Source organism: Lepidochelys kempii, chromosome 1 (genome assembly GCF_965140265.1).
Source record: "Lepidochelys kempii isolate rLepKem1 chromosome 1, rLepKem1.hap2, whole genome shotgun sequence".
NCBI lineage: Eukaryota > Metazoa > Chordata > Testudines > Cheloniidae > Lepidochelys > Lepidochelys kempii.
This window is the reverse complement of record NC_133256.1, coordinates 268,469,574-268,491,508: the sequence shown is the minus strand read 5'-3', so window position 1 is coordinate 268,491,508 and position 21,935 is coordinate 268,469,574. Positions and strand designations below refer to the sequence as shown.

General features: G+C 44.5%; 1 long non-coding RNA gene across 2 annotated transcripts; it reads right to left on the bottom strand.

The window, feature by feature from the left end:
* Nucleotides 1-11,293: 11,293 nt before the first annotated feature.
* LOC140905023 (uncharacterized) lies at nucleotides 11,294-18,792 on the bottom strand. Of its 2 annotated transcripts, none has more exons than XR_012156713.1 (4): nucleotides 17,664-18,792; nucleotides 16,772-17,016; nucleotides 13,821-13,882; nucleotides 11,294-12,669 (listed from the first exon to the last, which is right to left on the bottom strand). It is a non-coding gene; the product is annotated as an uncharacterized lncRNA (long non-coding RNA). The 2 variants fall into 2 exon arrangements; XR_012156712.1 differs by having other exon boundaries at nucleotides 16,795-17,016.
* Nucleotides 18,793-21,935: the final 3,143 nt, after the last annotated feature.

Sequence of the window (21,935 nt, the reverse complement as noted above, 5' to 3'; positions counted from 1 at the left end):
ATTAATGGTTAAATAAATGATTCTATAAGTCATTCATATCCAGGGTACGTGATCCTCCTGAAGCTGACTGTCAGGAGCTGCTGGAAAGCACTGAAAAGACTGAAAGGCCAAAAGTGGGGGACAGTTTTTGTCATTCCTAAACAAATTCCTGCAGAGAGGACACACTTAATATCATGGTCAGATTATAGGCACGGGTGGCCTGAGTCACATAAACTCATGTCCTATCTTGTCTTTTACTAGGGAAGTGTGGTAGATAGAGACTGCAAGTCCCAGAATGCAGTGTTCCATTTTGATCTGAGATGACTCTGCCAAAGGCAGTCCTAAGAATGCATTGCAGAACTCTGGTGGTCATGCTTTTGCCTTATGGATTCTGCTTGGGTCAGGATGGAACATCACATGTTAGGAACTTCAGTCTTTGTGGATGATGTCTCCCTATTGAAAGGTGAGAGCAGCCACAGTGGTCCCTACAATGTGCTAATTAGGTGTAGCTCCCCAACTAACGGAAAGTTAACAACATCACGCTGGGAGCTGCTAAGTTTGGATGCTCTTGGTTGAAGTAATTTCTTCATTTTAACTACTTTGTGCATTACATAATGTTTTGAGATAGTGCAGCTCATTTGATTGGCACTCATATGACTAACAAACAAACTACAGGTAGCTTGATTGTACTAAGGTAATTAAAAAGTTGCCCATGAACTACAAGTCTTCCCAGTAATCCTAGTGGGAAATAGCCTGAATTATTGTATACTATTCCCAGTCAACTGAGAATCAAAAGATTTAAATAAAGTTAAAATTTAAGGAATGTGTTTTTTGGCCTATTTAAATTTTTTCCCATAACACATTAACTTATTCTGGACTCACATTTGTACCAGTTTCCATATGCTTTTGTGTAGTGTCACAAGGTGGATTCGGCCTTTTAAGAAGGAACTGGTTCAGCCTACCTTTGCCTCATTAACAGCCTCTTGATGGGCTTGACAGAGAGCAGTTGGTCTCTATTGTAGCATTCATGCAAGGTTCATGCACTTGGCAACATTCAGGGCACACCCAGAGTGTTGTGTAGGAGCAGTGCACACACGGCTCCTCTCAAGGGCATGAACCTTGGAATCTCGCCCAGATGACATGAACCGTGGGAAGCCTCCCAGGACCAGGCTCAAGGCTCGAGAGCAAGGAATGCAGTAGATAGAAATTGGTAAATAAGAATATTATACAAAGCCAGTGTATTCCTTTTATCTGTTGGAGTATGTAATGCGCGGGGGGAGAGAGAGAAATAAAGGAGAGGGTGGAAAAGCTGACAGGCGGACCAGCCCGTCGGCAGACCAGCCTGCTTGCTTGCTTAAAGCTTGTCCTGTCTTGTATTTGAACCGCAACACTCTATAAAGAGTCAGATCGGAACAAGAAGATTATAGTGAAAAATTACAAATTCTTAGATGTGATATTTGATAACATGCTCACTTGGTGGGACCATACTGAAAATAAAGATAAAGTGCAAAGGGAGAATTAATTTAGTTCAAAGTATCTCTGAAACATCCTGTGGAGCAGATAAGAAAATGATGTAATGCTATACAAAGTGCTAATTAGACCAATTATTGATCATGGAATCCACGCCTTTAGGTCAGCAGTGAACACAAATTTTAAAAAACTAGACAAAATCTAAGCACAGGCATTGCCTATCGCATGTGGTGTCTTCATTACAACACCTCTGTGTGTACTACAGATAGCACCCAGTGAAATGCTTATTACTCGTAGAATGAAGCTCACAGAATTAACCTTTTGGGCCAAAGTACCAGGTAATAGCGAAAGTGACAACACTAAGCTCATATAAAATGATTTCTGGGAATTAAGTGGAGGCAGGGTAGGACAAAAACTCAAAATTCCCCCGTGTAAATAGGGTACAGAAGTGGATAAAAGATCTTAATGAAAAGAAAGGATTGAAAGAAACCAAAATCTATAGCTATCGGAAAATATTCTATCACTGAAAACCACACCACCCCCCCGAAATAGATGTGGAATAATGACATAAATAAAAGGAAAAGAATGATAAATACACAAGAGATAGCAAATCAGTACATTCGTGAGAAGTGGTGATGCTATTGCCAAAGTTATACAGACTGCTTCAAAGAGAAAGGAACAGGAAGAGCAGGAACAGCTTTCTGCATGCCTTCAGTTGGACTCAAGAAAGCCATAAGGCTAACTAACTCTGTATCGGTCTTTACAGCGGAGCTGACAGCAGAGGCGAGGTGTGTGTGTGTGGAGGGAGAATGCTGGTTTCATGTGCCACCGCAGATTTGCTGCCTGGCTTCAGTAACCCTGTTGAAGCTGGCTGCTGCCCTCACTCTGTTCCCCCCACTATCGGCAGGCATGGGTTGTCTCTGGCTGACAGGGATTATGTTAGCACTAAATTGGGCTTTAGGTGTGCAGCCAGCTGCTGTGGCCATCCTGTCTGATTCCTTATCAAAGTTTCAGGCAATTTACAATAGCAAGTCTGACAACAGAAATTACATTCTGAATGAAATATTATTGCTAACAACTGAACTGGTGCAATTGGATATAACCAAAATACTAGCATGGATCCCAGAGCACGTAGGGATAGCAGACAATGAACTGGAGGACAAACAGACAAAAAGGGCTATTAATCATTAACAAGTTAACCTAGGGATCCCCTTAAGCAAACCAGAATTTAAACACCTAATAAAAAATGAGCGAAGGAAGGAATGGCATCAAATGTGGGCAAACAAAACAAAAGGGGACAATTCCAAGTATGCCCAACCGTTGAAGATGTTGATCTAATCCTCTGGCGCGGCTGTACCTCCCCAGCCCCGTCCCCAGCCCTGTCCTCTGGCGGGGCTGCTATACAGACGGAGGATACCGTGCGTGGAAGGGCTGGGGCAGTACTGCACGGCGGTCAAAGACACAGGAAGTGAGTCTGCTATGCTACAAAACCAAAGAAGAAGAAGAAACAGGAGGAAGAAGCTGGGGCAGAGGCTGCAGTGAACAGGAGCCCCTGGCAGGAGAATCTCTACTGAGGGAAGAGTTTGGGGCTGAAGGGCCACTTGGACACTGTGAAAAACTGCAGTTAGAAAGACCTAGGAGTTTCTGCAGAGATAAAGGGCAGAGAAAGACTCCAGGTAGGAAGATCTGAGAGTGAATGCTCAAAAGAGATCAGGGAGTGGTGGAGGAGCCCAGGGTGGGCTAAGGGGAGAGACTGAGCGTATCCTGGGAAGGGCTGAAAAGCTGTGTCCAACTTCGAAACTTGACAGCAGACAGACCTCAGGCAGGAGCGGCTTTGCCCAGCCTGAACGGGGGGAGACTGTGTTTTTTTTGGAATACTATGTTAATAAAACCAGATCCCCACAAAGGGGTGTTGTTATTGGACACATAATGCTCTGTGGAGTTACTGAAGAGCCCCAAGTGAAGGGGGAACTGAGGCAGGGTACTACAGATCCACCCCAGGCCATGAAGAGGCAGTCAGGAAGTAGAAAGCTATTGCATGTAGAGTTCCAGGAGCTGAGATGATTCACAGAAAATCAAAGATTGATGGTAAATGGAAGCCTATATGTAACCCTACTTGCTCCAACTCTTCTCTCTTCCTTGGTTACATGTACCTGCTGCAGCCTGAAGGCAACACAAATCACAGGAAGTGGACTTCTCTGTCCACGCCCCTTCACCAAGACTGAGTGGGTGGTACAGGGCCAATAAACACTTTACCCTTCAGCACCTCTCCTGAGAGGTAATGGGGTTCTCTTCTCTTTGGGAATGTCTGCAGGGCAGCTGGCAGGGTTAAGGACAATAAGATGGAGTTTCTTAATTATATTAGGAACAAAATAAATCTTAGCAGTGGTATAGACCCATTCCTAGAGAGATATGCTAAAATTATTAATAATGATGCCAAAAAGGCAGAAATGTTCAATAAATATTTCTGTCCTGTATTTGGAAAGCAGTGTGATGATATACTTGTGTCATATGAGGATGATGAAGTACTTAACAGTCCATTAGTAACTGAGGAGGATGTTACAGGTAATTGGGTGAAATTTAATGGCCTGTGATATATACAGGAAGTCAGACTAAAGCCTGAAGGGACCATTAGATCATTAAACTCCATGAATCACGGTATCTTAACAAAAACAAGATTTATTAAAAAAGACAATGTAATTTAAACTAAAGAAATTGTTCATTTAACATTTCTAGACACTTCTAGATACCTCTCATAAGCTAAACCAGATGGGGCATTCTCAGCCACATTACAAAGTTAAAAAGAAAAGTCAATAGCTTTAATCCCTTGAAAGCAATCCCCTCTCACATCAGACTGGCAGCTTCTCTGACTACCCTGATATCAACTCATCTGGTGATATCTTCAGGACCTGCTTAGCAAGTTTAAAAATGGTGTCCCCTGTTACATACACTGTTATCCCGCTGCCTCAGAAAGAGACATGTTTGTGCTTTGCAGGATATCAGCTCCCTGGCACCATCAGTCTGTTAGGTACCTAATTATTCATGGTTCTGCCAGCCCTTACTTGGCCTTGCTGGTAACAACAGGTGTACCCAGCCCCTGAACCCCTCTGAAATTGTCCCTTGTAGTATCCAGCCCTGTCACTGGACACTCACAGAAATTTCCAGGTTTGCTGTCCCAAAGGGAACAATATACACACAGCATGACGGGTACAACTCAGGATCAGATCCTTTATAACATCACAGCACTGAGATACATTTATAGTGAAAATAATTAAGTTTATCATCAAAGGCTAAGAATTAGGAAATAGTGAATAAGGATAATGATGGAAACAGAAATGGTTACATTAAACACAATATGTAACATGCTTCTTAGACTCTAAATGCAACTTATAAAGGCCACAAGCCTTGTCTAAAGTAATTCTCACCTAAAGCAATCTCCCAGCATCACCAACCGATATGGCTGGGATCCAACTTTCATGAATGCAAAAAGCACTGTCCTTTTTGTTTCCTCAGTGAAGGATAAAGATGTGTCCTTTTGCTTCTCCTTGGTTTGTCCCAGAGTCAGGATGACCCCGGTGGTTTCTTTGGTGGTGTGTTGGCTTCAGGTTGTTTTCACAAACTCATGTTGATACTGCATGCAAAATGGGCTTCCATTGTGCTGATTTACAATGCTTCATCTACATATGAACTTAGGCAGCCAAGTGAACATACATCGCTTTGTCTGGCACAACCTTGTTGTCAATTCTGTGTAGGACACAGACTTTAAAATGTATTTTCAGGGCATATATGCAACTCCTTAAATATCTGTACATACTTCTTGCAATGATTATGAGGATTAGTGAGACATAAGCTTTTATTAGACACCTGACACCATCTGTTTTGGGTAAATCCTATGAAAGCAGTGTGTTAGGTGTAGTGAATTTGTCAGGCCTGATAGGTGTTGCTGTTAGAGAACAGTTAACCCTTTGCCAGCAGCACTGAGGGGCTCTTAGAATCACATACACATTGTAATTTCCATAACAGTTTTTGTTTTGCACTTGTAACCCAGTACTCCTGGGTGGATGATCAGCAACAGGGACTGAACTTGGCATCTCTGCACCTAAAGAATGAGCCTCTGCTGTCTGAGCTAGAAGACCCAGATCTGTTAGCTAAGAAGGTAGCAGGCTCATCAACCTCTAGCTGTGGCCCAACCATCATTACTGCTCTGAGTGGGTTACACAGTTTAAGTGGCAAATTTCTGAACATTCTAAATCTGTGCTTATGATTTTGCACACATCATCATTTGAATATGCACATGGCATTTGTCCTGGTCAGATGGTTAGGCTTCTGATTCAACTGAAAGTGCTGCGCAGGTGCCACTTTCACATGCAGATTTGGGGTTTGTGTACTGTACCCAAGAAGGTAGGTTGACAGACCATGGAAGAGTTCCAGGTGGTTCAGTACACAGCTGCCTCCCTATAAACTAGCACATGCTGACAAGAGTAAGTTACCACAGTACTCTGCTGAATACAGTGGGTGCCAGTGAAACTAGTGAGGATGGGAGATGGAATCTTTTCTACGGCTGTGGTCCAGCAGCAGAACTAATTTCTGCAGGAAATTAGAACAGCCACCAGTCTCATAGCAGCAAGACAAAATGTAAATCTCACTTCTTCCTCTTAGGTCTCTAATGCTAATAAATAATAATACAACCTCCCAGTAGCTCAGGATGTAGGGGGAAGAGAACCAGAGATCAGATCAACCTTAATTAGACAAGCTGTGCAAGGACAAAGTACATGCAAGTGACCTGAAGAAGACCTCTGCGAAGCTTGAAAGCTTGTATCTTCCACCAACAGAGGTTGGTCCAATAAAACAAGATTACCTCACCGACCTTTCTCCCTGCAAGTATGAAGGGTTCTCAGATACCACAGCAAGGCGCACAGCAAGAATACCTAGAAAAGTAAAGTTGCATAATTCAGTAAGTCACAGTCAGGGCCGGCTCTAGGCCCTGGTCTACACTAAGACTTTAGGTCGAATTTAGCAGTGTTAAATCGATGTAAACCTGCACCCGTCCATACGATGAAGCCCTTTATTTCGACTCAAAGGGCTCTTAAAATCGATTTCCTTACTCCACCCCTGACAAGTGGATTAGTGCTTAAATCGGCCTTGCTGGGTCGAATTTGGGGTACTGTGGACACAATTCGATGGTATTGGCCTCCGGGAGCTATCCCAGAGTGGTCCATTGTGACCGCTCTGGACAGTGCTCTCAACTCAGATGCACTGGCCAGGTAGACAGGAAAAGAACTGCGAACTTTTGAATCTCATTTCCTGTTTGGGCAGTGTGGCAAGCTGCAGGTGACCATGATGGAGTCCCAGAATTGCAAAAGAGCTCCAGCATGGACCGAACGGGAGGTACGGGATCTGATCGCTGTATGGGGAGAGGAATCCGTGCTATCAGAACTCCGTTCCAGTTTTCGAAATGCCAAAACCTTTGTCAAAATCTCCCAGGGCATGAAGGACAGAGGCCATAACAGGGATCCGAAGCAGTGCTGCGTGAAACTTAAGGAGCTGAGGCAAGCCTACCAGAAAACCAGAGGGGCGAACGGCCGCTCCAGGTCAGAGCCCCAAACATGCCGCTTCTATGATGAGCTGCATGCCATTTTAGGGGGTTCAGCCACCACTACCCCAGCCGTGTTGTCTGACTCCTTCAATGGAGATGGAGGCAACACGGAAGCAGGTTTTGGGGACGAAGATGATGATGATGATGATGAGGTTGTAGATAGCTCACAGCAAGCAAGCGGAGAAACCGGTTTTCCCGACAGCCAGGAACTGTTTCTCACCCTGGACCTGGAGCCAGGTACCCCCCGAACCTACCCAAGGCTGCCTTCTGGACCCGGCAGGGGGAAAAGGGACCTCTGGTGAGTGTACCTTTTAAAATACTATACATGGTTTAAAAGCAAGCATGTGAAAGGATTAATTTGCCCTGGCATTCGTGGCTTTCCTGGATGTACTCCCAAAGCCTTTGCAAAAGGTTTCTGGGGAGGGCAGCCTTATTGTGTCCTTTATGGTAGGACACTTTACCACTCCAGGCCAGTAACACGTACTTGGGAATCATTGTACAACAAAGCATTGCAGTGTATGTTTGCTGGCGTTCAAACAACATCTGTTCTTTATCTCTCTGTGTTATCCTCAGGAGAGTGACATATCATTCATGGTCTCCTGGTTGAAATAGAGTGCTTTTCTTCAGGGGACATTCAGAGGAGCCCGTTCCTGCTGAGCTGTTTGCCTGCAGCTGAACAGAAATGTTCCCCGCTGTTAGCCATGGGGAGGGGGGAGGGTTGAGGGGGTAGCCACGCGGTGGGGGGAGGCAAAATGCGACTTTGTAACAAAAGCACATGTGCTATGTATGTAATGTTAACAGCAAGGTTTACCCTGAAAGAGTGTAGCCACTGTTTTATAAAATGTGTCTTTTTAAATACCGCTGTCCCTTTTTTTTTCTCCACCAGCTGCATGTGTTTCAATGATCACAGGATCTTCTCCTTCCCAGAGGCTAGTGAAGATTAGAAAGAAAAAAAAACGCACTCGCGATGAAATGTTCTCTGAGCTCATGCTGTCCTCCCACACTGACAGAGCACAGACGAATGCGTGGAGGCAAATAATGTCAGAGTGCAGGAAAGCACAAAATGACCGGGAGGAGAGGTAGCAGGCTGAAGAGAGTAAGTGGCGGGCTGAAGACAGGGCTGAAGCTCAAATGCGGCAGCAGCGTGATGAGAGGAGGCAGGATTCAATGCTGAGGCTGCTGGAGGACCAAACCAGTATGCTCCAGTGTATGGTTGAGCTGCAGCAAAGGCAGCTGGAGCACAGACTGCCACTGCAGCCCCTCTGTAACCAACTGCCCTCCTCCCCAAGTTCCATAGCCTCCACACCCAGACGCCCAAGAACACGGTGGTGGGGCCACCGGCCAACCAGCCACTCCGCCACAGAGGATTGCCCAAAAAAAAGAAGGCTGGCATTCAATAAATTTTAAAGTTGTAAACTTTTAAAGTGCTGTGTGGCATTTTCCTTCCCTTCTCCACCACCCCTCCTGGGCTACCTTGGTAGTCGTCCCCCTATTTGTGTGATGAATGAATAAAGAATGCATGAATGTGAAGCAACAATGACTTTATTGCCTCTGCAAGCAATGATTAAAGGGAGGAGGGGAGGGTGGTTAGCTTGAAGGGAAGTAGAGTGAACCAAGGAGCAGGGGGTTTCATCAAGGAGAAACAAAGAGAACTTTCACACCGTAGCCTGGCCAGTCATGAAACTGGTTTTCAAAGCTTCTCTGATGCGTACCGCACCCTCCTGTGCTCTTCTAACCGCCCTGGTGTCCAGCTGCATGTAACCAGCAGCCAGGTGATTTGCCTCAACCTCCCACCCCGCCATAAACATCTCCCCCTTACTCTCACAGATATTGTGGAGCACACAGCAAGCAGTAATAACAGTGGGAACATTGGTTTCTCTGAGGTCTAAGCAAGTCAGTAAACTGCGCCAGCGCGCCTTTAAACGTCCAAATGCACATTCTACTACCATTCTGCACTTGCTCAGCCTGTAGTTGAACAGCTCCTGACTACTGTCCAGGCTGCCTGTGTACGGCTTCATGAGCCATGACATTAAGGGGTAGGCTGGGTCCCCAAGGATACATATAGGCATTTCAATGTCCCCAACCGTTATTTTCTGGTCTGGGAATAAAGTCCCTACCTGCAGCTTTTGAAACAGACCAGAGTTCCTGAAGATGCGAGCGTCATGTACCTTTCCCGGCCATCCCACGTTGATGTTGGTGAAACGTCCCTTGTGATCCACCAGAGCTTGCAGCACTACTGAAAAGTACCCCTTGCGGTTTATGTACTCGGCGGCTTGGTGCTCCGGTGCCAAGATAGGGATATGGGTTCCGTCTATGGCCCCACCACAGTTAGGGAATCCCATTGCAGCAAAGCCATCTAGTGTGACCTGCACATTTCCCAGGGTCACTACCCTTGATATCAGCAGATCTTTGATTGCGTGGGCTACTTGCATCACAGCAGCCCCAACAGTAGATTTGCCCACTCCAAATTGATTCCCAACTGACCGGTAGCTGTCTGGCGTTGCAAGCTTCCACAGGACTATTGCCACTCGCTTCTCAACTGTGAGGGCTGCTCTCATCTTGGTAGTCATGCGCTTCAGGGCAGGGGAAAGCAAGTCACAAAGTTCCATGAAAGTGCCCTTATGCATACGAAAGTTTCGCAGCCACTGGGAATCGTCCCAGACCTGCAACACTATGCGGTCCCACCAATCTGTGCTTGTTTCCCGAGCCCAGAATCGGCGTTCCATAGCATTAACCTGCCCCATTAGCACCATGATGCATGCATTGGCAGAGAAATCTGTGTCCATGTCCTGATCACTCACGTGACCGCACTGACATCGCCTCCTTGCCTGGTATCACTCTGCCAGGTTCTGGTGCTGCATATACTGCTGGATAATGTGTGTGGTGTTTAATGTGCTCCTAATTGCCAAAGTGAGCTGAGCGGCCTCCTTGCTTGCCTTGGTATGGCGTCCGCACAGAAAAAAGGCGCGGAACGATTGTCTGCTGTTGCTCTGATGGAGGGAGGGGCGACTGATGACATGGCTTACAGGGTTGGCTTCAGGGAACTAAAATCAACAAAGGGGGTGGCTTTACATCCAGGAGTATTTCAGGCAGGACTTCACGGAGGGTTCCAATAAGAAATGGTGCACCTAAGTTATTGTTCTTATTGGAACAAGGAGGTTAGTCTGGCCTCTCATTGATACATGGCTAGATTTACCTCACTGCACCTTCTCTGTGAGTGACTGCAGTGTGACCTAGAGGAATGAGTCCCCTAGACGGGTGGGTGGGGGGAAGCAAATGAATACAAAACAAATCTGGTCTATTTCTTGTTTTGATCCACTCCATCTATCTTTTACATCTTTGGCTGGCAGCAGACGGTGCAGAAGGACTGCATGCCATCCACATCTCATGGCTGCCCGGCAGAAGATGATGCAATAGGTCTGCTAGCAAACCGTATCGTCTGCCTGCTCACCATAAGACGGTTTAATAGGACTGACTGCAGGACTAAAGAGAATGACCTGGTCAAGTCACTCCAAATTTAGTCTCTGCACCATATCTGCCCAGGCGCTCCTGGTCGACGTGGCCAGGAGCACCTCGGACAAGATGATGACGGCTACCAGTCGTACTGTACCATCTGCTGCCACAAGGCAAGGGGTTGGTACTGCTGTGTAGCAATGCAGTACCACGTCTGCCAGCACCCAGGAGACATACGGTGACGGTTACCTGAGCGGGCTCCATGCTTGCCGTGGTATGGCATCTGCACAGGTAACTCAGGAAAAAAGGCGCGAAACAATTGTCTGCCCTTGCTTTCACGGAGGGAGGGAGGGAACGGGGGCCTGATGATATGTACCCAGAACCACCCGCGACAATGTTTTAGCCCCATCAGGCATTGGGATCTCAACCCAGAATTCCAATGGGCAGCGGAGACTGCGGGAACTGTGGGATAGCTACCCACAGTGCAATGCTCCGGAAGTCGACTCTAGCCTCGGTACTGTGGAAGCACTCCGCCGAGTTAATGCACTTAATGCACTTAGAGCATTTTCTGTGGGGACACACACACTCGAATATATAAAACCGATTTCTAAAAAACAGACTTCTATAAATTCGACCTAATTCCGTAGTGTAGACATACCCTAAGTTTTTTGGCCACCCCTTATTTTGGCTTTTACACATTTGCACTTTGCAATGTTTTTGTTTTGTCTGTTTAAAATAAAAAAAATGAAAACAGAGAATTTGTAGTTAGTGAAATAAAACAATTCCCTACTAGTATATTCATTTAATTTTAACAAAATCACAGTTAAAACAATTTGGGTTCAACTATACACTGTAATGAAAAACGTTAGTGTCTTCCGGTGCACCCAGTTTCTCATAAATTAAAAGAATTTATATGAACGGAATTTTTCTGGTTTTTATACTTGCATAGTCTTTTAATAATTCAGTGAAATCTAAATTTTTTGCAATGGTACTTTCAAGTGAAGTTAATGCGAGTCCTGACAAACGATTCTGAGACATGGTGGACCTCAAATAATTTTTTAGTAATTTCCGTTTTGAGAAACTGCGCTCACCAGAAGCCACTGATACTGGTAATGTTAAAAGAATGCGTAATGCTATAGCAGTGTTTGGAGTGAAGTGCTCAGGGCTGTACATCCCGCCCATAGGCCCCCAGCCCGATCTCAGACCCAGCCCCACCCCCGCAGAGGGGACAGTAACCGACAAAACAGCTGGGGAGCAGGTCAGCCGTGGGGACGGGGGAGGACCAGGGGCACCCACCCAGCACTGAGCCGGTCGGGGCAGCGGGTCCCTTACTGGCCGTGGGTCCTGCTCCGATCCCGGGCTCCGCTTGGCTCCAGCTCCTCCGCCACTTGTGACACATGCGGCAGGGTGGGCGGGGGAGCTGCATCACCCCACTCCCCCCAGCAGCAGGAGGCCAGGGCAGGGACCACCCCCGGCCGGGACCCCCACGCTGAGCTCACTGCCCCGCCCCCACGCAGGGGCTCATTGGCTGACTGAGCAGGGCTGGGAGCGGGGTGGGGGGGGGGAAAGGATGGCCAGAACGCCACTCCTGGAAACGTGCCGCCCTAAGCACGCGCTTGCTTTGCTGGTGCCTAGAGCCGGTCCTGGTCACAGTGAGTATCTTAGCCCCTAGTGGGATTTAGTGAGGCTCACTAGGTCGTGAGTCACTGGAGTATAGTTGTAAATAGTTATAAAATAGCATTTCAACAAAAATACTGAGGTGGTTTTGAGATGGGGAGTGGGGAAGTGAAATTACCCAGGTTATTGCAGATCCTATTTAGGACAGAGGAAATGAAAATTGAACAAAAAAACCCAAACAAACAAACAAACAAAAAAAGGCTGGAAAGGATTCCCCTCCCCTGCTTTAGTAAACCATTAAAAATATGAAACCAGCACAGAGCCATTGGGTCTTATCTGCATTTTATCTTCTACCCATTGTGTGCTATAGTCTTCACTGGTGAAGTAGTTTAGTATTTTGTTAAGCCTTCTGCAGGTTCTGTAAGATGGGGAAAACATATTGTAATGCAGGTTCTCTTCATTGTCTTCAGGATCTTACAAATCCCACTACAGGGCTTTCCACTTTTCACATTCTCTCAGATCAGATTTGATTCGAATTGAAAGATGCAGGATGCCTGCAACAACAAGTAAAGTCATAAAAAGCTGTGACAAAGCTGAAGGAAATAGTAAAATTTAAAAACTCAGCATTTACACACTGCTTGGCCTTTATTCCTGTTGATTTGCCACATCCCATAGCAAAGGATTTCTGGGATAAATTAACACCAGTGAGGGTTCAATGCAAAGACAGAGGTGAGACCATGGCCCTATATAGTAATATTAAGGCATATATCCACTGTAGGGTGCAGCTATTGAAAGACAACCAGATGCTTGAGTAGATCAGGTATTCTATCAAGGAGGGGGCAGTGATACACATTCTCTGTGGGAGGACAATGGTGTCTTTATGATATCGCTGTCCAATGCATATGTTCCTTTGTACCTGGACAGACTTGGGACTTCTCTGATATTGCAACATTACTATATTAGGTAGAGGGAAGAGGATGGGGAAGAGAGAGATGCAGAATCTCATTAAAAATTAACACAGTTTATATATTCATAGTGGTAAGTGCCTCATGAAAGAGACCATGTTGTATCTATCTATAAAGTGCCATACGCACTGTCTGAGTTATAATCCATGAAAATGCCTAACTTAATGTATCTTTTAGACGTCCAATCCTAGGCAGCAAACGGTGAATAATGAAAGGTGTTTGCTTCCTTCTTTTGTAAATTGCACAAAGTTAATTATACTCTATTATTAATCAGCATGACAAGAGGGTATGAATAATGGTGATTTAATTTTGCACAGTGTGGTGTTAGATAGATGGGTAAAAGGCTGTCACTGAAATTAGGCTTGCATTGATACACCGTCATTTACAATGTGTATTTTTTATATAGTACAATTATATTTATATACAATATTATGTTGTTGCTTGTTTAGATGATTAGCAAGTAAATTTACTCAATTTATTTTGCTTATTTTATAAATGAATCTACAGTAAAAATTAAAGAAAACAAATGGTAAATGACTCTATATACACACATGAGAGAGATGGAAAAGCCAACTACTCTATCGGTATAGTGGGAGCACTAGTTATTTTGGTGTGAGATTTTTGAAAGCCAGGTTGCACTTCTCTTCCATAATCGGAACCAAAAATATAATTTATAGGACACCAACATAATCTGAAGAACATAGAAGCAGCATCTACTAACAAAGCAGTAAGTATTGTACCATTGCATACGTCTGAATGATGTCATTACTTCTTGTCCTCTATTCTGTAGCCATGACAGCATCTAAAAACAGCAGAGATAATCAAGTGCCATGTTTATTATTTCTCATCCTTGAAACTGCAGTCTGTGATTCTGCAATGCAAAACTATTAGAAATACTGTAGACTATTAGGTACTAAGAATTATGACAGTCATCTTCTAAGAATAACACCTGGTTCTAGACCAAGGGTGGGCAAACTTTTTCCCCTGAGGGCCATATCGGGCAATACAAATTGTATGGTGGGCCATGAATACTCACAAAATTGGGATTGGGGTACGGGAGGGGGTGCAGGCTCTGGGGTGGGGTTGGTGCTCTGGGCTAGGACTGAGGATATTGGAGAGAGGGAGGAGGATCAGGGCTGGGGCAGGGGGTTGGGGTGTTGGGAGAGGCTGAGGGTGCAGGCTCAGAGCGACGCTTACCTCAAGTGACTCCCGGAAGCAGTGGCATGTCCCTTCTCTGGCTCCTACATGGAGGCGCAGCCAGGCGGTTCTGCAAGCTACTCCATCTGCAGGCACTGCATGTAGCAGCCGGAGCAGGGCCATGCTGTGGCTTCCGAGAACTGTGTTTTGCAGCCCCCAACCCAGCGCCCCAGCTGGAGCGGGGCTGACCCACGTGGTGTGGCCTCGACCCAGGGCCCTGGCCAGAATGGGGCTGAGCTGAGTGGTGTGGTTCACGGGCCAGCTTAAAACAACTCACGGGCCGTAGTTTGCCCATATCTGTTCAAGACAGAGACTCAGGCCTAGGTCTGTGCATTCCTTTTTAGGCACTAATACCCAAATAAATAAGTCTAAATCAATTTTGGAGCTAGATGCAGTTATTTTGATTATAAATATTACACAACTAATGCATTGCACATTTAAATACATGTAAATAGGGTAGGGGCCGTGATTTTGTATCAAACCCCTACAGCTACTACGAACTCAGGAATAACTCACTGCATTTGAGAGGAAAAATGATCAAGAGATGAGGGTGCTAGCTTCTCTCTCTTAAAACAGGAGAGTAATTCCCTGCTCTGCCACAGACTTCTTATGTGATCTTGGGTAAGTCACTTAGCCTCCCTGTTGTTCAGTTCCCTGACTGTAAAATAGGGGTAATACTCCTTATCTCAGAGAGGGCTTCTGAGGATAAATACATTGCAGATTATGAGGAGCTCAGACATTATGGTAAAGGCAGCCATCAAAGTACCTAAAATAGATTAAACATAAGAATCTATTTTCTGAGACAGTGAATAATAGACAAGATGCCAAGAATGCTTGTCGCTGCCCCTGCCCGCAGTCCCATGGGGGCTACCAGATCTAACTTCAACTCACGTAGGCACTAGAAAATAAGGGTCTGACTTTAAGCCCACTGAAGTCAAAGGGAGTCTTTTGATTAACTTCAATGAGCTTTGGATCAGATCTAAATTAAAAATCTTCTGTGGCTTAACTCTTCATTCACTTAATGAAAGTATTAACTGTTCTTATTTTTTATTATATGCTGAATGATTTTCTTTGCCCTCCGTTTTTAAATTTTTTAAACAAGCACATTTGAAGAGATGTAAGGTACCTACTACACAATTTAAAGTGATGCTATTAGATCAAATTTGCATTTGTGAAAAATTTACATTTTGAAAAACTGAGCTTTTATAAATCCTCAGAGTAACAGAAATGCTTCCCAGAGATTTTTTCTTAATTCAAAAATTCCACTGGAAACCAATTAAAATAAAATATGAACGCACACAAATTCACATCTCCCTGCAGTATTTGCAGCATGGAGAGCCTGAAATTGCAACTGACTATGTGCAAAGGTGAAAGTTATTCAGATTGAGGAAAATGCAAGGAGTAAACAGCAGAAATTGAGATAAAATAAGATATTCAGCCAGCACATAAGGAATATTTGTAATACTGTTAATTTTTGTTTTTAAATACACCGCCAAATTTTGCTGACTTGCAACCCCAGTAGCCCATAATTTTTAATTTGACATTGTCTCTGACTTGATGACAGGACAGAATACAGATGGACTTGTTAGATGTATTTTATAATGCTTCTTAGGGTTCTAACTCTCAGAGCAGACCAGATTGAGCCAGTAGAGACTGCATTTCCAAAGCTTTAATTTCTTTCCCCCAAAAGTGAAAGTTTAAGAGATTTTGACAGAGCCATTATATTAGAAAACTGAATCCAGATTTCCTATGTATTTGTTAGAAATTAGATTAAGAAGCTTTAAAGTACCTATTTAACTCTGCTAGTTATACAAATGGCAGCTTATTGCTCAATGGATATGCTCACTATACTCTACATTGTATCGGCATAATTTAGTGACAAAAATAAGTTTTGATTTTTTTATACCTATTGGCAGTGACTAGCAGATTTAGGTATGGTGAGAGAACTGCTTTATTTTCTGACTCTGACTTGTTTACCAAGTTCCAACTGCAGAATCTCTATGATGTGTAGGCTAAAGAAAACATATCTTCTTTCATATCCTGGACAGAGTGTGATAACTGGCAGTTAGAAAGTCTCTGGCTGTGTCTACACTGCAGTGTAAGTCCAGGATTCAAACTCAGGCTCATGCCTAAACTCCCCTTCCACCTACACACAAATTGTGCTAAGCCAGGTTCCCAGAGCCACACCATCCCCTCTAGACTTGTGCTCTGGGAGTCCACCAAAAGTATCCCACAATCCCAGGGGCTGACTTTCTTTGTCCTGTGGACAGCCAAGTTTGTTCACACTGTAACACGAAAAATGGGCTAGAGTAGTTATATTTTGGGAGGGTGCTAGGAAGTCTGGAATATGGGTGGTTGGACTTGAGCCCGCATAATGCAGTGTAGATGCTGGAACCCAGGGTTCAATAATTCCTGACCTGGGGTTACAAATTAGTACAGATGCTCAAGCCTTAGACCAACAAACCCAGGGTTTGCTAACTTGACTTCTACTAACCTTGGATTTACATTGCAACGTACCCTCTTTCTACTTGTCAACTAGCCAAATGCTAGTTGGAAGCCACTGAAACACAAGGTGGGAAGGAGTTGTATAATTTGTATAGTCATGACCTCTTTCTATGTGCTGTCTGAAGAGTAAGTTCTGTTACATGTCCATGAACAATATCCAGAATAAAGAATCCAAAGTAAACTCAAAAGAGCTACTAGCTCTAGATCTTGCACTGAGTCCTGTGACCAGGGAAGCTGTTTGAAACATAATACATACATGCTCATTTTTGTTAGTATACAGTAGGCACCCTACACTGGTGAAAAAGATAGATAGATTAGCTAGTTCTAGTTGTGATGGGTTCCCCCCTTCGGGGTGCCAATTGGAACTGGGGTATGATTGAGGCCTCTGACCCACCAGCCTGGGCTCCCACTCACTTGGTAACGCTGTGACAAGCTGCAGACATGCTCCCGGGCTCACCCTTTCACCAGCACACAAGTAGGGAGACCCAGCTGCAGCTACACACACTGATACTGAAATCAGCTCTGAATGGGAAGGCTTAGCTAAGACACCTCCCAGTTCCTAAGGCACACACCCATTCTGGAGGGGAAACTCAAAATTATACCATCTTGCGCTGCACAGAGAACTGTACAGCATAAGCTCATAAAATTAACCCCCTCCCTCAATGTGGAGAGAGATATGCAACAGCTTTTTGCCCCCAGTTCTGATTTCCACATACTGGTTTTACACAAACCAGAACAAGTTTATTAATTATAAAAGATAGATTTTAAGTGATTATAAGGGATAGCAAACAGATCAAAGCAGATTACCTAGCAAATAAACAAAAACACAGTCTAAGCTTAAAATACACTAAAGAAATCAGATATGAGTAGCAAGTTCTCACCCTAATTGTTGGTTTAGACAGTTTGGAGAGATTCTTGAGGGCAAGCTGCACTTGCTTACAGCTTAAAACTCCAGGTGTTCCTTTCACAGACTAGAAATCCCTCTAGCCTGTGTTCAACCCTTCTCCCCCAATTCAGTCCTTGTTTCTCAGGTGTTTCCAGCTGTCATCTTGGGCAGGGAGTCAGTGAAGAAGCAGCATAATGATGTCACTCCCCTGCCCTAAGTAGCTTTTGCGTACGGTGGGAACTTTGTATCCCAGTTTGATTCCCACACCCAGTCAGTGGAAAAACCCTAGTATTCTATGATGGAGTACAGTACAAGGTGACTTGGTCACATGTCTCTGTAGGGCCATAGCAGCCATGACTCAGAAGCTGTTTGTAGCATCCTCAGAAAGGCTCCCCAGTGGAAGATTAGCATATTCTAAGACCTATTGTTCTCCCTAATGGCCCTTCCCACCAGCCATCTAGACTGATTGCATTCTGTCTAGTGGGTGTTCCCCAAGTGTAAATACATTTGTAATAGATGAATAGACAATATTCCTAACTTCAGATACCAAAATGATACATGCATACAAATAGGATAATCATACTCAGTAAATCATAACCTTTCCAGTGATATCTCACGTGACCTATATTGCATTAAGTACATCATAGTCATGCCATAATTATATCATAATAATATCTCTATGAAGAATATGGGGCAATGTGTCATACTAGTTATTCAGACTTGGCCCACAACGTACTATTCTGCTGGTTATCCAGATTCAGAAGCCCAACTCTGAATTCTAGTTTCTCGTGCTGGCAGGTGCTAGCAGAATCATGAAGGCACTGTAGAATTGTGGGGACAGAAGGCCCAGTGTTCATGTGTTTTGCTCAGTGGCTGTCAGCAGGTGCTACAGGCATAGTCAAGACAGAATCAGAAAGAACAAGGTCTGGATTATAATGAGAATGCTCAGAGGAGCCAAATAAAGGGATACCAAACAATAAAAACATCCCACTTGGACCAACGTTTGTCTGCAGCATCACTGGTTCATGGAGGGAAGAACCTCTCTGGCATTCATCCCCAGGCAAGAGAAAGCGCACGCTCAAGCACTGGCATCTCAAAGGGAAAAGAATGAAGGAGCGAAACAGTTCACTCAACTGCAAAGGTACAAACATCAATATTACAGCAACCAATTATTCTGTAGCAGTGCTACTTCTAATTAAAAATTGCTAAGATCGTCTGGCACGCTGTGGCCCTCATTTTGCTGTAGGACACAAGGGAAGCACCACAAGGGCCGAGTTAATGCTGAATTTTTTATTTTTTGTTGCCTCATTGACTTTATAAGGTTGGTTAACCTCCTTAAAAACCTACACTGTATCAATAGGCCTGTGTCTGAATGGTATACTGCATGAAATTTCAGCTCTGTTACATCCATCCAAACACAGGTAACTCGTATCACTATTCTTAATAGTCTTGTATCTGAATGGTATACTGCATGAAATTTCAGCTCTGTTATATATAAGCTGTGTTTTGATGGATCTATTTCTTCAACTATAAATCTCTTGAGTTATGGAAGTATGATAACAGTATTACAGTAACCTGGCCAAAAACCAATATGAAAATACATATAACAGTGAAGGGAAGTAGTAAATTAGTTGAATGACCATGAAGTTGCTGCACAGAAGATGAATAAAATACACAGATGCTTTGGTCTAGGCATTACAGATTAATACAAAACAGAAGTTTCTTCAGATTTTTTTTGCTTAAATGCAGTTAAATGTTTGTGCTAGTTTAACTTAAATATCAGATTTTTGTAGTAAAATTCTGAACATGAACTCCTTACAGCATGCACTTTAAAATTTAGCAGGTGTTTCTAAAGGCAATCTCCTTAGATTAATGATGTAATAAATTACCCTCTAAAATTTGGTCATTTTATGGATGTGTAAAATGTGAAAGACTTTTGCATAGCATTCTTATTCAGAACTAGTGTTAAAATATTCTGTAGGTACAAAATAATTTTTTATGTCTATCCCTTGAAGGATTGCTCCTGCTCTGATTACCTGATTTTCCTATATCCTAGGTAGTAGGCCTATGCCGCCTTTTCCAGCTAATGCTTAAAATACCGTTCAGGCTCTTTAGCCAGTGAATGATAATTCTGATGTTATGATAAAGTCTCTCTTTTCTGCCTTACCAGATAAAGCAGAGGTGGGCAAACTACAGCCTGTGGGGCACATCTGGGCCACAGAACTGTCCTGCCTGGCCCTTGAGCTCCTGGCCAGGGAGGCCAGCCCTCGGACCCTCCCCCACGGCCATGCTGGCAGCGCAGCTGGCTCTGGCCAGCCGGGCGAGCTCCTGCTGCTCTGAGCTGCATGGTAAGCAGGCAGGGAGTGGGGGGACTGGATAGGGGCTGGGGTCCCAGGGGCCTGTCAGGGGGCGGGGGTGTGGATGGGGTCTGGGGGGGCAGTCAGGGGACAGGGAACAGGGGGAGAGTAGGATAGGGGGTGGGTTCCCGAGAGGGGGCGGTCAGGAGCCAGGCTGTTTGGGGAGACACAGCCTTCCCTACCCGGCCCTCCAGACAGTTTTGCACCACAATATGGCCCTTGGGCCAAAAAGTTTGCCCACCCCTGAGATAGAGGAATGCCTTATGTCACTGAGGCAGTCTGAGGAGTGGTGTTGACTGGCTCCTAAATAAGCTTGTGGTTATGAAACTTTAAACACTGTACATGGACTGTATTTAGCCTCAGCCAATGAGAGTTTTTATAATCAAAAAGGAAATAATCAGAACTTCCGTTCTTTGACTTCTCTAACACAGGAGAATCTTCATGGCCATTCCTGTTACCAGCCACTGTGTTGAAAAAGAACTCCTGACCACTGTCCATCGAAATCAGTGGTTCTCAAACTTTTGTACTGGTGATCCCTTTCACACAACAAGTCTCTGCATGTGACCCCCCTTATAAATTAAAAACAATATGAAACAGGGTTTGGGGGTGGAGGCTGACAGCTCATGACCCCCATGTAATAACCTCACGACCCCCTGAGGGGTCACAACCCCCAGTTTGAGAACCCCTGATCTAAATTAACATATCACATGGTAAGCGCTCATGTGGAAAGGACACACACAAGCAGCTGTCCCAACAAGATCTCTTCTTTGGAGGCTGCTTTGGAATTTGGAGCTAGTATTGGTTGATATGTGTGAAGGAGCTACTCTCACCTCTTTGGTATACTTAGAGTTGGAGGATGACAGTTTGACGCTTGACAGTTCAGCAGACGGAAAGCTCTGGTGAGTATGTGTCTGCTGTCATTTGTTACTTTGATCTTTCCCACGTAGTTGGCTCCCGAAGGCATAAAGCCACACTTAACACATTAGCTGGGTGAGTAACTGAAATACTATTTAGAGACTCGCTCCTTTTCTTGAAATATCAGCTAGCCGGGGTATTGTAGACACCCTGTTAATGTACCAGCCCAGAGAGGCCCTAGCTTTGTAAGGGTGTTTTTTATCTACCAGGCTCGTAACTGTCATTCTTTTTTATGCCAGCAGGGAGAAGCTGAGGTACAGCACAAGAGATTTCCCTATTCCCCCATTAGAATTTATTAGGTACCAAAATGAACACTTCACTCTCCTGATTTCTCCTTTGAACAACTTACAGGGCCTAATTCACCTTTGCCCTATCTAAATGCCTACACTGCGTCTATTAGTGTAGCACCTGAGCCCCCCAGAACATTCCGCTGAGCCAGAGAAGTACTTGTGATCCCCATCTCCCAGAGGAGGAGCTCAGTAGCACAGGCACACGACGTGACTTGCCAAGGTCACACAGGAAACAGCAGGGAACTGAGCCGGCACCTCCTACAACAGTGCAAAGTACAGTAGGTGGAGCACACTTCAGAAAATCAGAACACAAAAAGTACAAGACAGTGAATCTAACCCACAACACCTAAGGAACGGAATAACCAGCTGGTTATGAAGCAGCAAGCTTTTCAGTTTACACCGGCGCCAGGACAAGCTGTTGCATCAACTGTGACGTGTGTTTCAACTCTTAACCCTGATAAAGATTTGAGCTTTTAAAAGCTCCAGTAGGATGGCAAAAAGCAGAGCTAATTACACAAACGTTGGATTCATTATAAGACACAGTACCGTTGAACATAAATGTAAAAGGCTGGGCTCATGACTTACATGTGCACAAGAAACAATCTGATTTGGAATTTACATTAAGCAACAGCACTCCAAGAGCAAGCTTAGCCAAGGAAAATGAAAACTTCACAGCCCAAATTGATGCAATGGACAATAAAAGAA